The following is an 11,150-nucleotide window of genomic DNA, read 5'->3' as shown; positions in this document are numbered from 1 at the left end:
TAAGACTAAAGTCTTAACGAAAACTATTAATTACGAGCAATTATACTAACATAATCTTATTCCAAATTATAGAAATAATATCTTAGACTTAGTACTTTCCAATAATAGTAATTTAATACTAACAAAATGTACCGTTTCTTTAGTTCCAATTGACTTAGCGCATCTGGTACTTCAAATCAACGGTCCATCCTATACACCAACTCTAGATAATGTTTGAGATTTTTATAGAGAATTTTGATGCTCGTCGATTGCGACGGCTGCTGTCGTACATTGATGCTGGCAAACAATTTCAAAATATTATAATATCATGTTAATTTTCCAAACGTTTTTACTACGTCGACTGCGTGTTTTATCGCACAGCACAACATAATTATTTAACGCTCGTCTCTAGCAATATTAATATATGATAACAAGCGTTTGAATTAGCGTTCGAGTTTAAATTCATAATGGTTACCGTTACTGTTTCGTTTTTTTTTTTTTTTTTTATAATAATCTACAATTTTTATTTTTGAGTCTATCTTATTCAATCATTAACACTCTTGTACATTTTTTGGCCACGAACGAGATAGACTGGCGGCGTTTCGTTATCATTTTTCCGGTGCGACAAGGTGATTGTACGATAGCAAATTTTTTAGGTATTTTTTACCTATTTGTTATGTTTGTTAGATGGGTGCGTAACATGGTCGCGCAAAAAGAGTAGATTTTTTCGAGAAAATTTTTCAATCTATATGAAATGTAAATACGAATGAGTTCAGGTATGTAAAATATTGAACAATTAGCTACTGCGTTATAGCCCGTGATTTACGTATGATAATAATTATTTTTTTCATTGGAACACCACCGCATTCTATAATTGCATTGTCGTCAGATTATATAGTTATTTTTTGTTTACTGTTATAATCAATGAAACTGTTTACTGTAAATTGGTTCTAATTAATTTTTGTCTACGCAGCAGTTCATGGGTTCTCCTTGGGGTTGTAATTCGTGCAAGCGCTCACCAACAACTGCGGACCGTATATTAGATCTAGTCAAGGGTGTCTTTGGGAACGGGGGTTGCATTGTGAGTTACACAGTAATTGATCAATTTTATAATTTATGTTAAACTATTTCTATATTAATGGAACCGGATATTTTGTTATCATAAATACATATTTGCGATCATAAAATAAAAATAAATATATATAGTAGACTTGTAGAATAATTCTTGGATAAGAAGTGAAATGGACCAAAGTAAATTAACAGGTTTGACGTTGTTTATATTCATAGGCAGATTGCATTAAATATAGGATTAATAATAGAATATACCGTTTCGTTATGAATAAAGGATGTAGATATTTTGTTATAAATAAATTTTTATACTATAATGATTATGATAATTAGTTATTAACAGTGTAATATTTCAGTGACCCAAATATTTTGTAGAGGAGAGTAGTTCCAAATTTTAAAAAATGAAAAAAAAATGGTTTTACACTCTGTATCTGAATCCCATGTAAATCAACATTTATTTTTTTATTATTTTTCTACCTCCTTCCATAGGTAAGGTACGGAGACAATACTGGCTCTAAAAGCTATTCACGAATCGCAGAGATTCGATGTAATCGGGCCAGCTAGCTATTCGGATGTATATCGGGTCGTCAAGAGGAACACTAGCCTCCCGAGGTGTCATGTTGCTCTGCGTCGATGACCCCGTACCATACGTCCGCAAGTTTCATTTTCCGTCGGTTAGGGTCGAGGGCTTTAACTGGTAAAGCAGCTAAATTCCTCGGAAATTTTGTCATTGCCTGCATCCTGCACCGTTCACGGGGGAGTTCCTCCCCATAGAAGTGTGCCGTGCCGATAAACAGCCATCACCGAGAACTTTAGCTTAAACAAACGTTCGTCTACGTAGGTGTTTAGTGGAACATCAATCTTAGTGCTCTCGTCAGTGCTCCACTTATCCTCTATTCTGTCTTCTAACTGATCTGTCTAATGTACTCCGGATCTATATGTTATGTCATCGCTAGAGCTTTATCACCGATAAATATTAAGACTATTGTGATTCTTGAGGTTCTATCAATTTTTTAACAACAAAAAAAGGTGTCCTGCTATAAGTTATGAAATGTTAAGCTATAAGTTTAGAAATGATAATTGGGTGATTTTAAAGTAATTAGATTTTTGAAATTCTATTACTTGATAATTACTAATAATTGATGAGTTTTAACTTATGGGAAAAGTATTAGTCTAGCAAGATTTCAAAGATTTCTGCTCCGAAGCTTTCGGAGACAATATTATCATATACCCCGGAATCATGTTTTCAATTTTTAATTTCTCTATCGACAGTTCTTCTTATCAAGTTTCGGTCTTCAATATAGTTACAGTATGCTCGTCTCGCAATAATATTACATTGCACTATCTCTCCACAAGGGGAATTAATAGCCTAAAACTGTACACATGATCATTGTCAAACATAATTGTTACATTTTACGTACAATTATTATAACTATAACGTTCAAGGTTTCTACTTAATTTTATTTAAGCATCATTACAATTTTTTTACGAATGACTAAACACATTTGGATGACATATCGGTTTGGAGCAACGTACTCGGTCAATTGTTTAACGCTCGTTATCTATTAGTCTATTAGTTTTATCTTATTGAATTTAAAAAAACAATGAAATTCAAAATTACAAAAAATTATGCTCATTATCAATTAACTCATTTTCTCTTCCGAATACATGTAAAATGTAGAGTTATAATTTATGTGATATTATATTCTAAATTACTGTACAAAAATGTGTATATACGTCTTTTTTTTAACAGATTTGTTGATGTTAACTATGGTAATTTTTTTTTTGTATAAGTATTTGAATTGGTTAATTTTTTTCTAAATTTCTTGTGCCGTTTTCCTTTGAGTACCGTTTTAACGGATAATGATATTTATCTCTAAATTTAAATGTATTTTTTTTGTTTTTGTATTAGGTTATATAAATCACAGCTGACAGTTAAATAATATATATTCACTTAAATAGGAACGTGAAATATAGAAATATCATGCAAAGTTAAGCAATACTGATTTTTTTTTTAAAACTATAGGTTTACTATAGTAATATTAAAATTGACAGTTATTAATATTCGTCTAATATTTAAAATAATTAATTGTATTTAGACATCGATTAAATCCAAACAAATTTAAAATTTAAAATTTGTCTTCAGATTTTTCTAAAAATTAACCATTTTCTAAGAATATTATTAAAATTACATTATCCGCTTCAATTCCATTGTTAATATTAATATTAATTTCAAGTTTAGTACTGTAATGCACGCTTTTAAAAATGCAATATAACCCAGAGTAATTTTATTAAGTTTCGATAGGTTTTAATATTTTATATATAAAAACTGCTTATTTGGTTATTTGGAAATCAAATTGTTAATTTTCAGCTGTGATTACTTTCCGTTTAGTTATAGTTGTCTTTGAGATTTTAGTTGATTCTTCACAACACTATAAAAGTACAAATACATTTACTTCTCAATATGAAATGAGTATTTTGCTAGTTTATTCATAGCTGTACGCAGTATTACAATCATTTGAGTATGTAAAAAATAAATATATAAACTAATGTTTCTTATGTATATATGAAAAGTATATTTAATTGCAATTATAATGGTGATTAATCAATTTTGAAAAAGTAATTTTACCTTTTAATATCTAAACACCATCAATATTATAGTTCAGACCATGAATAATCAACTGTTGTAAAGTTAGTATTTTGTAAAATTTTGTAAATAAATGAAACAGTAGACTGATCATAATTGAATGTTAATCTACAGACTTTAAGTTAAATACTTGAAATGACCAATTATCATATTTAATCTATTTAAATAAAACGCTGGTGACACTTAAAAAAATTGTTATTGAATACTGATAAATAATAATAATTATTAAATAAATTGCTATTGGTTTGTTTTTTAAGCATTACAGAGCAGATTTATAATAATATGAACACATTATGCTTAATATCACTCCAAATTTCCATTGCTTTTAATTTAAATTTAAAAATATTTTTTATTATTTTTGATTATTGTTCTATTAAAGCTGTTTTATGTTTTATTTTTCAAATTAGATAATTATTGAACGTTAACAAGGTTATTATTAGACCACAAGTAATCTAATTGCAACATGCAAAACATAATATTTTTGAGGCATTACCCCCCTAGATTTTACTAGCCAAGTATTAAATTATTCGTTCTAATAGGTTTATTGTTTAATTATTCTTTGTCATTTTTTTTTAATTCAATTGCTTTCTATTTATTTTGTTGTGTAAAAAAATATTAAGATTATTGTTTGAGAATTACAAATATGCTATGTATCATTAATAAAATAAAATTAAAATAACATTCAGCTATTTCATTCCATCATTATTATACACTACTCGTATTATATTTCGTTTCAACTGCAAAGTAGATTATCAATTTTTTATGCGAACACGGAGCAAAGACAAGGTGTTTTATTTCGTATATTTTATAGATATTATCTAATAAAATGCTTTTAAGTAATTCATTCAACATATAAATGATTTCTTTTGGTGCAGTTAATATTTACATCTGTTAATGGCTAGTGGAATTTAGCTAGGGAAAAAAAAGCTACCAAATTTTTCACCACGTATCTATTATCTATCTTCCCATGTCCATCTAATTTATATTTAAAAATCTAATAAATAAAATTATAAACCTTATATATATATATATATATATATATTAATGGGATTTCATGAATAGTGCAAACGTTTTCTGTTTTTTTTTTCGGAAGTTAAGTATACGATTTTCATATATCGTTATATCTGTGTTCCCAACTTAGTGGTTCGAAATTAATTTCTAAAACCTGTTTTTGACTTTCTTTAAACATTGATTCTGATTGTGGATACATCTATACCACTCCTTTCGTCTTTTCAGATTATACGAAGTCACATTACTTTGAAATATCTCCTAGTAAATCTTAATTAAATTATATATATATATATATATATATATATGCATTTTATTTCTTGTTTACAATGTCTCTCACAAAACTTGTTCACAACAAAACTATCGATTAATATTATAATTTTTATTTTATTTTTGTTTCTTTTTCATACATATATTTTAATGTACTGGCGCTGTGCCTATATTAATGCGCTTTTTGGGTGAAACACGTGTGTGAAACTGTTAATTTTTATGGAAGCCTGGCAGCGACAGATAGTTGCAGCAATTGTATGCAACTTCTTGGTTTTAGGACCAACACTCGGAAGAACGTGTTATACGTTCTAGTAAACGTATTAAAAAAACCTGGAGCTACACATCAAAATCGTTATGGACATATTAAATCATTTTTAATTGATTTCTCAGCATTGGTATAGAAAAGTTATTTATTTTTATTTGTGTGTTTAAAATCAGATTTTTCTCTATACGATTATTTTTGTACTTAACTTGAAATTATTTATTTTTTTTAAAAAAAAAAAGTTTTTTTATTTATTTTGTAAATCGTGAGTAGAAAGTTATATATCATCTAAACATGTCACGTATAATGAATAAAAACTTTAATATTTTGATTACAATTCATTCATTGTAATTTTAAATTTGAGAGCTACTTTGCAGGAAGTACTCATTTTAAGTTGAGCAAAAAATGCATGTCATATCCTGAATGTATATATTAATATTAACTAGAGAAAATAAAGCTCATGCAAATAGTTAAGCTTAATTGTATTTATTGTTATAATTATAGTAATTACGCAAAATACTATATGTACTACAACCATAGGTGACCTTAAAAATAGAAAATGAAAAACATATTTGTTGTATGTTTATACGATTGTTAAAAATTGTATTATTTGTTTAACCGTCATGGCTATTATTAAATTTTTTAAACGAATAATGAATCTATAATGATAGAAAAACAGTCGCAGTTCCTGTGAGAAATTGGAAACGTATAAATGAAAAAATATACTTGAGTGCCTTGCATAAAAATGCGATTTGCATAATAAAATCATTTTTTGATATTTTCAATATTTTAAAGACGTTTGGATAATAAAAAATGTTATTGTATAATAATATAATAATCTAGTTATAGAATTTATGACTTATTACGTTCAAACAGCAGTAATCATATTATCGTGATAAATAATGAAAAATTTTGTTGCACAATCTGGAATAGGTATTTTATTATTTTTTTGTTTTTAAACATATAAACAATTTGATAAAATTAACATACTCATAGATATCTTACAAAATATGTAATGTATACCATTATTTGTTACACAAGATAAGAGTACACGGGCTAAAATGATTGTATTTTTTTTTTTTTTGTTAGCAAATTGTTTCTAGTACTTTGAACCCGGGCTTTAATATTTATTGTACTATTATTACTATATTACTTATTTATGGCTTTACTATTTATTTATATGCTTAGGCGCAAATAAGGAATTTCAAGAAAGGGATTCAACCCATACCATTTCTAACCAAAAATTATTAGTTGAGCCTTTGTCTACATACCTTTAAATGATTCAAAATAATCATTAAATTATTATTATTAGTTATAATCACAAAGAGTTGCAATGTTGCTAGATAAAAGCTTAATTAAATAAAAATAATAATCATCATATAAAATAATAAATGTATACGATATAAAACAATAATAAATCCAGGGGGCTGAATTCACATTAGGGGGAAGGTCTTATCCCCTTAAGCTCCACCTTATTTGCGCCTATGCGTATATGTCCGTATAACACCTAGATGTATGAGTAAAAAGTTGCACCGCATTATTTCAGATTGCAAAACTAAAACATATTATACACGAAAGTATTATCAAAACTTGTGTGTATTTCCCAAATTATCCGTATTCAATTGGTATTACCACGTTCAACGATAAAAAGACTTTAAAAGATAATCGAAATGGAAAATCATTATAATAATTATAATAACAGATAAGATTGTATAAAATCATAATTTCCCATTTGCGCCTCCAGTTTGATCAAAATTGTTTTCCACCTTACCCCTTTTATTTATCCTTAAATGATTTTTATTTAGGTGTTCTTGTTTAGCTGTAGACCTTATTATTTTCAACGCTTTGAATCTATTGTTTAATTTTTCTAGTTTCCTTCATAGCCACCGTCTTCTTTTCACTATGTATCTTATCAAAAATATTTCCTTTACTTCACTATATGTAAATCAATCCTCCAATGGTTAAAGCTATCTTTAATTTTTTCCTTTTAGATAGTTTTTTTTATCATAATTTAATTTACTTGTGTATCATTAATCAATAGTTAAATCAAATATTTTTAAAAGTTTCTAAAAAAAAAAAAGATTAGATTACGAATTAATTGTGTAAGAAAAATGTAACTTCGTAGATTATGATTTCAACTTCAAAGGACCAATTAACTGTTTATAATACCACTTCATTTATATAGAGCTAAGTAGTAGCAAGTGAGTATAAAGTATATTTCAGAGTGTTTGAATTAAAGACCAGAAAAAATGTTTATTAAAAATAAATTCTGGTACAAAGTGATACTTTATACTTAGTTTTTGTTTGTTAATATCAAAATAATGATTTTGCAAAATAGTTGTATACAGTTATATCTAATCAAAAATGTAGTTGATCATCTTGTATTTTATCAATTTCTAATACTTTTTTCTAGATAAATATTAATTACTATGAATTTATTATTTTAGGTATATTTCAGTTAGTTATAGTCAAGTTATAGTTAGTTATAGTTAGTATAGTCGAGTCGCGATAACTCGAAGTTAAAGGGGGATAAAAACTCACTCTGAGATATACATTATTCAAGATATTTAACTAATTTATAGGGAAAGAATTTTCTAGGGGAATAAAACACAATTCAAGTTGTCAAGTTTTTTGAGTTATCGAGGATCGAGTTATTGTGACTCGACTGTATTATAATACCTTACGAATGATGATTCATCGGTATTATCAAAATGATAATTTGCCAAAGGAGCTGCATTAACTATTTTTTATGAATACTAAAAAATAAAATAATAATATTAATATTAATGTATATTACGCTAGTTTTTTCGTTCGATGAGGATGTTCGTTCAACTTTTGTAAATGAGTTTTTATCTTTTGATATTTATTTTTTTTTGTTATCGAATTTTAAATCTTCTTGAAGAGTGTCTTATTTAAAAATTCGTAAAAAATCAAAAGCCGGAGAACTCCTATCTTTATGATTGATTCTCTTTACGATATTGCGTAATTAGTATGATGTTGTAATAATTATATTATTGAAGTAATTATATTAATTTCATCTATTTTTTTTTTGACAATTTTCAATGTATCATTTTAGGTCATATAGTCATCTGATTGGAAACTTTACGTTCATATCATAACGTAGGTTTAATCGCTATTATATTTTCATAAATATTTTATTCTAGGCAACAATACATGCAACAAGTGCTTATTAGAAGCAATAAAGTATAATAATAATGAAGGAAGAAAAAAAAATCGTCTAACCCCAAAATAGAACATAACATTGTTGCGTGGCCATGACACGTTACTGCACGCCTCCTTCCAAACTTTAATTAAATTGTACTACTAATTCGTTGGAGAATCTAAAAATGTATTTCATTCGATACAGTGAAAATAATTAAGTAATAATACCTAGTATACTAAATAGATATGTTTTAAAATGTTGATTAAGTACGGAAACAAATATTAATGAAACAGCGTGTACCACCAGTACCTATCTATTTGTGTACAAGGTATGAAATGATTGTTTAAGAAAAAAATTCAAGTTATCTTATGTATTCATAACAGAGGACAAAAAATAATGTGCATTTAACTTTATATTGAAACAATTATAAATTGAGTGTAATATAATTGTTTGAAGTTCTTTTGCTTCGGACGAATAAATCGATTGAAAACATTATCGCGTATATCGGTGCATAGTATATATCAGAATGGAAAGATTTCCATTTATTTGCAATATAAATGAAAACAGATTGAGTTTCACTCACGGAAACCTATAGCTATATAAATGAAACTATTTACTGTCTAACTTGAAGTTGAAAATAATGTAGAGAAAAATAATTTAAAATATGATATACATGCTCGAGCGTCATTTTCGATAAACTCCTATCGTTTTTGAACTCAGTACAAGGTTTACGAACAATGGTTTTAAAAATTAAATTAATTCTTGTTTTATACGCGTGTTTTTAATTATTTTAAACAAATAAATGTTAAAAACTACATATAAGTACTAGTTCCAAAGAATAAAAGATTTACAAGGTTGATTAATGTAAAATCAAATATAAATTCCATTTATGTTAAAATTGTTTCCACGTGCTATATGTTGGCAGATATTAATTAGACAAATAAATATAAAAATGTATATTTTACAGGAAAAAGTAAATATATGTTAAAATACGATAGGTGCATATAATTTATATATACATATACGTAAAAAGGTATTTGCATTCATAGTTTAAAACATAACGTTATTTATTTTCAGATTAATTTAATAATAATAAATTCATGTAATTGTACAATAACATAATGCTACAGTTATATAAATATAGTTATATAAATAACAATTATTCCATCGATCTATTTAAAAGCTAAATAATTTATAAATGATTACTATTTATCTTGGCCAGTAATTCGTCTAGGCATAAACAATTTGTAATAGAAAACCGATCGTAATCGATAATATGAATTATAAAATGTAATATAGTTATTCATTATTGAATTAATTAAGTTGTACACAGGCCGTATTATGGACTCATTAGGAAAAGTTATTGTTTAAAAAACTACTAGCTTATGATTGTAATCATAGAACTATGCATGTATTTTTATACATCCGAGGAATACTTTAGGAACGAAAATAATTCGAGCGCGTTAAAACAATTGTTATTAAAATATATTTATGTTCATTATCAGGTAATTTTCGTAGTGCATCTTCTAGAAAAGTGCACTTTTTTATTAAGTATAAAATAGCAGCGTTTCTTTTACGAGGCCATTGTTTTTTAAGTTATCTATCGCATTATTTGTTGATGTAATAATTACGTGCATACATTGTTTATTTCTTCTGCGCATATACCTGCGCGTACATGCGTTTATAATGAATAAGAACTAAGTACTCTTTTATAAACCAAGTGCCGCTGAAGGTCCACTGTACTTCATTTTAACACTGTAAACGTACAACATTATATGCAATGAAAAAAAATTGCTAGGTTGTTTACGTTAAAAACGTGACAAATAGAACATTCATTGTCATGAGAAAAATATCACTGTTAGCTATAGAAAATCATGATAGGTATTTTCTTCTTTAAAATCGTAAATATAATTGTACTAAAAAGTTAAACTTAGTTAAAACATTGGGTTTGTGTATTTATATAACAAGAGATTTATGTGTCGGGACACTTAAATCAAATTCAAAAGGTTACAATTTTAAAATAATCGACTTTGAGCCGAAATAAACGTTACAACTTTTGAAAGTGCTTTGTGAACGATAGAGGGAGTTTTTTTCCGAACGTTGCGGGTCTTAGCGGAAAAAAGATTACGCATACAACTCATGCGAAAATGTGAAAAATATACTTGTAATGTGTACTAAAGTCGTAATCGTACTACGGTAGGGGCGGAAATTTTTCCCACTATACGTGTCCTTGTTTTTTTCTTTTTTCCCGCGTGCCATTACTGTATGAAAATTATTTCATACATAACTTGTCCGAATAATTAAGAAAACATCAATTGATATTTAAACGTAACGGATAAGAGATTATTCTCAAAAAAATTAAAAGAAAAAACATGTTACAATAAACGTTTTAATTAATTTTCTCTGTGTGATTTTTCTTAGTTCTTGAATACTCGATGCTAATTCATTAACCGTGCGGATCGTTAAATAACTCGTAACATTTAATTAATTACATGCGCAGCACTACTACGACGAACGAGTAGCCATGAGTGGGAAAGAGTCGTCGAAATAGTCGGTGGTACTACCCTTTAAAAGCGTGGCGTTATTGCTTTTCCTGATAAAAATAAAACGTGTTTTCGACCGTTCGCGCGTCACGGATTTCGCGACACCCTCGTCATCCGTACATCGCCGTAACGATAACGGTTTTCATTTTATGCTTTTCGAAAAACGACCATCGGTCCGAACAGGGGTGGGTTTTATCACTCACCAAGGGA

Source organism: Sipha flava, unplaced genomic scaffold, assembly GCF_003268045.1.
Source record: "Sipha flava isolate LNK unplaced genomic scaffold, YSA_version1 85_pilon_pilon, whole genome shotgun sequence".
In the NCBI taxonomy this organism is placed as follows: domain Eukaryota; kingdom Metazoa; phylum Arthropoda; class Insecta; order Hemiptera; family Aphididae; genus Sipha; species Sipha flava.
This window is presented reverse-complemented; position numbering follows the sequence as displayed.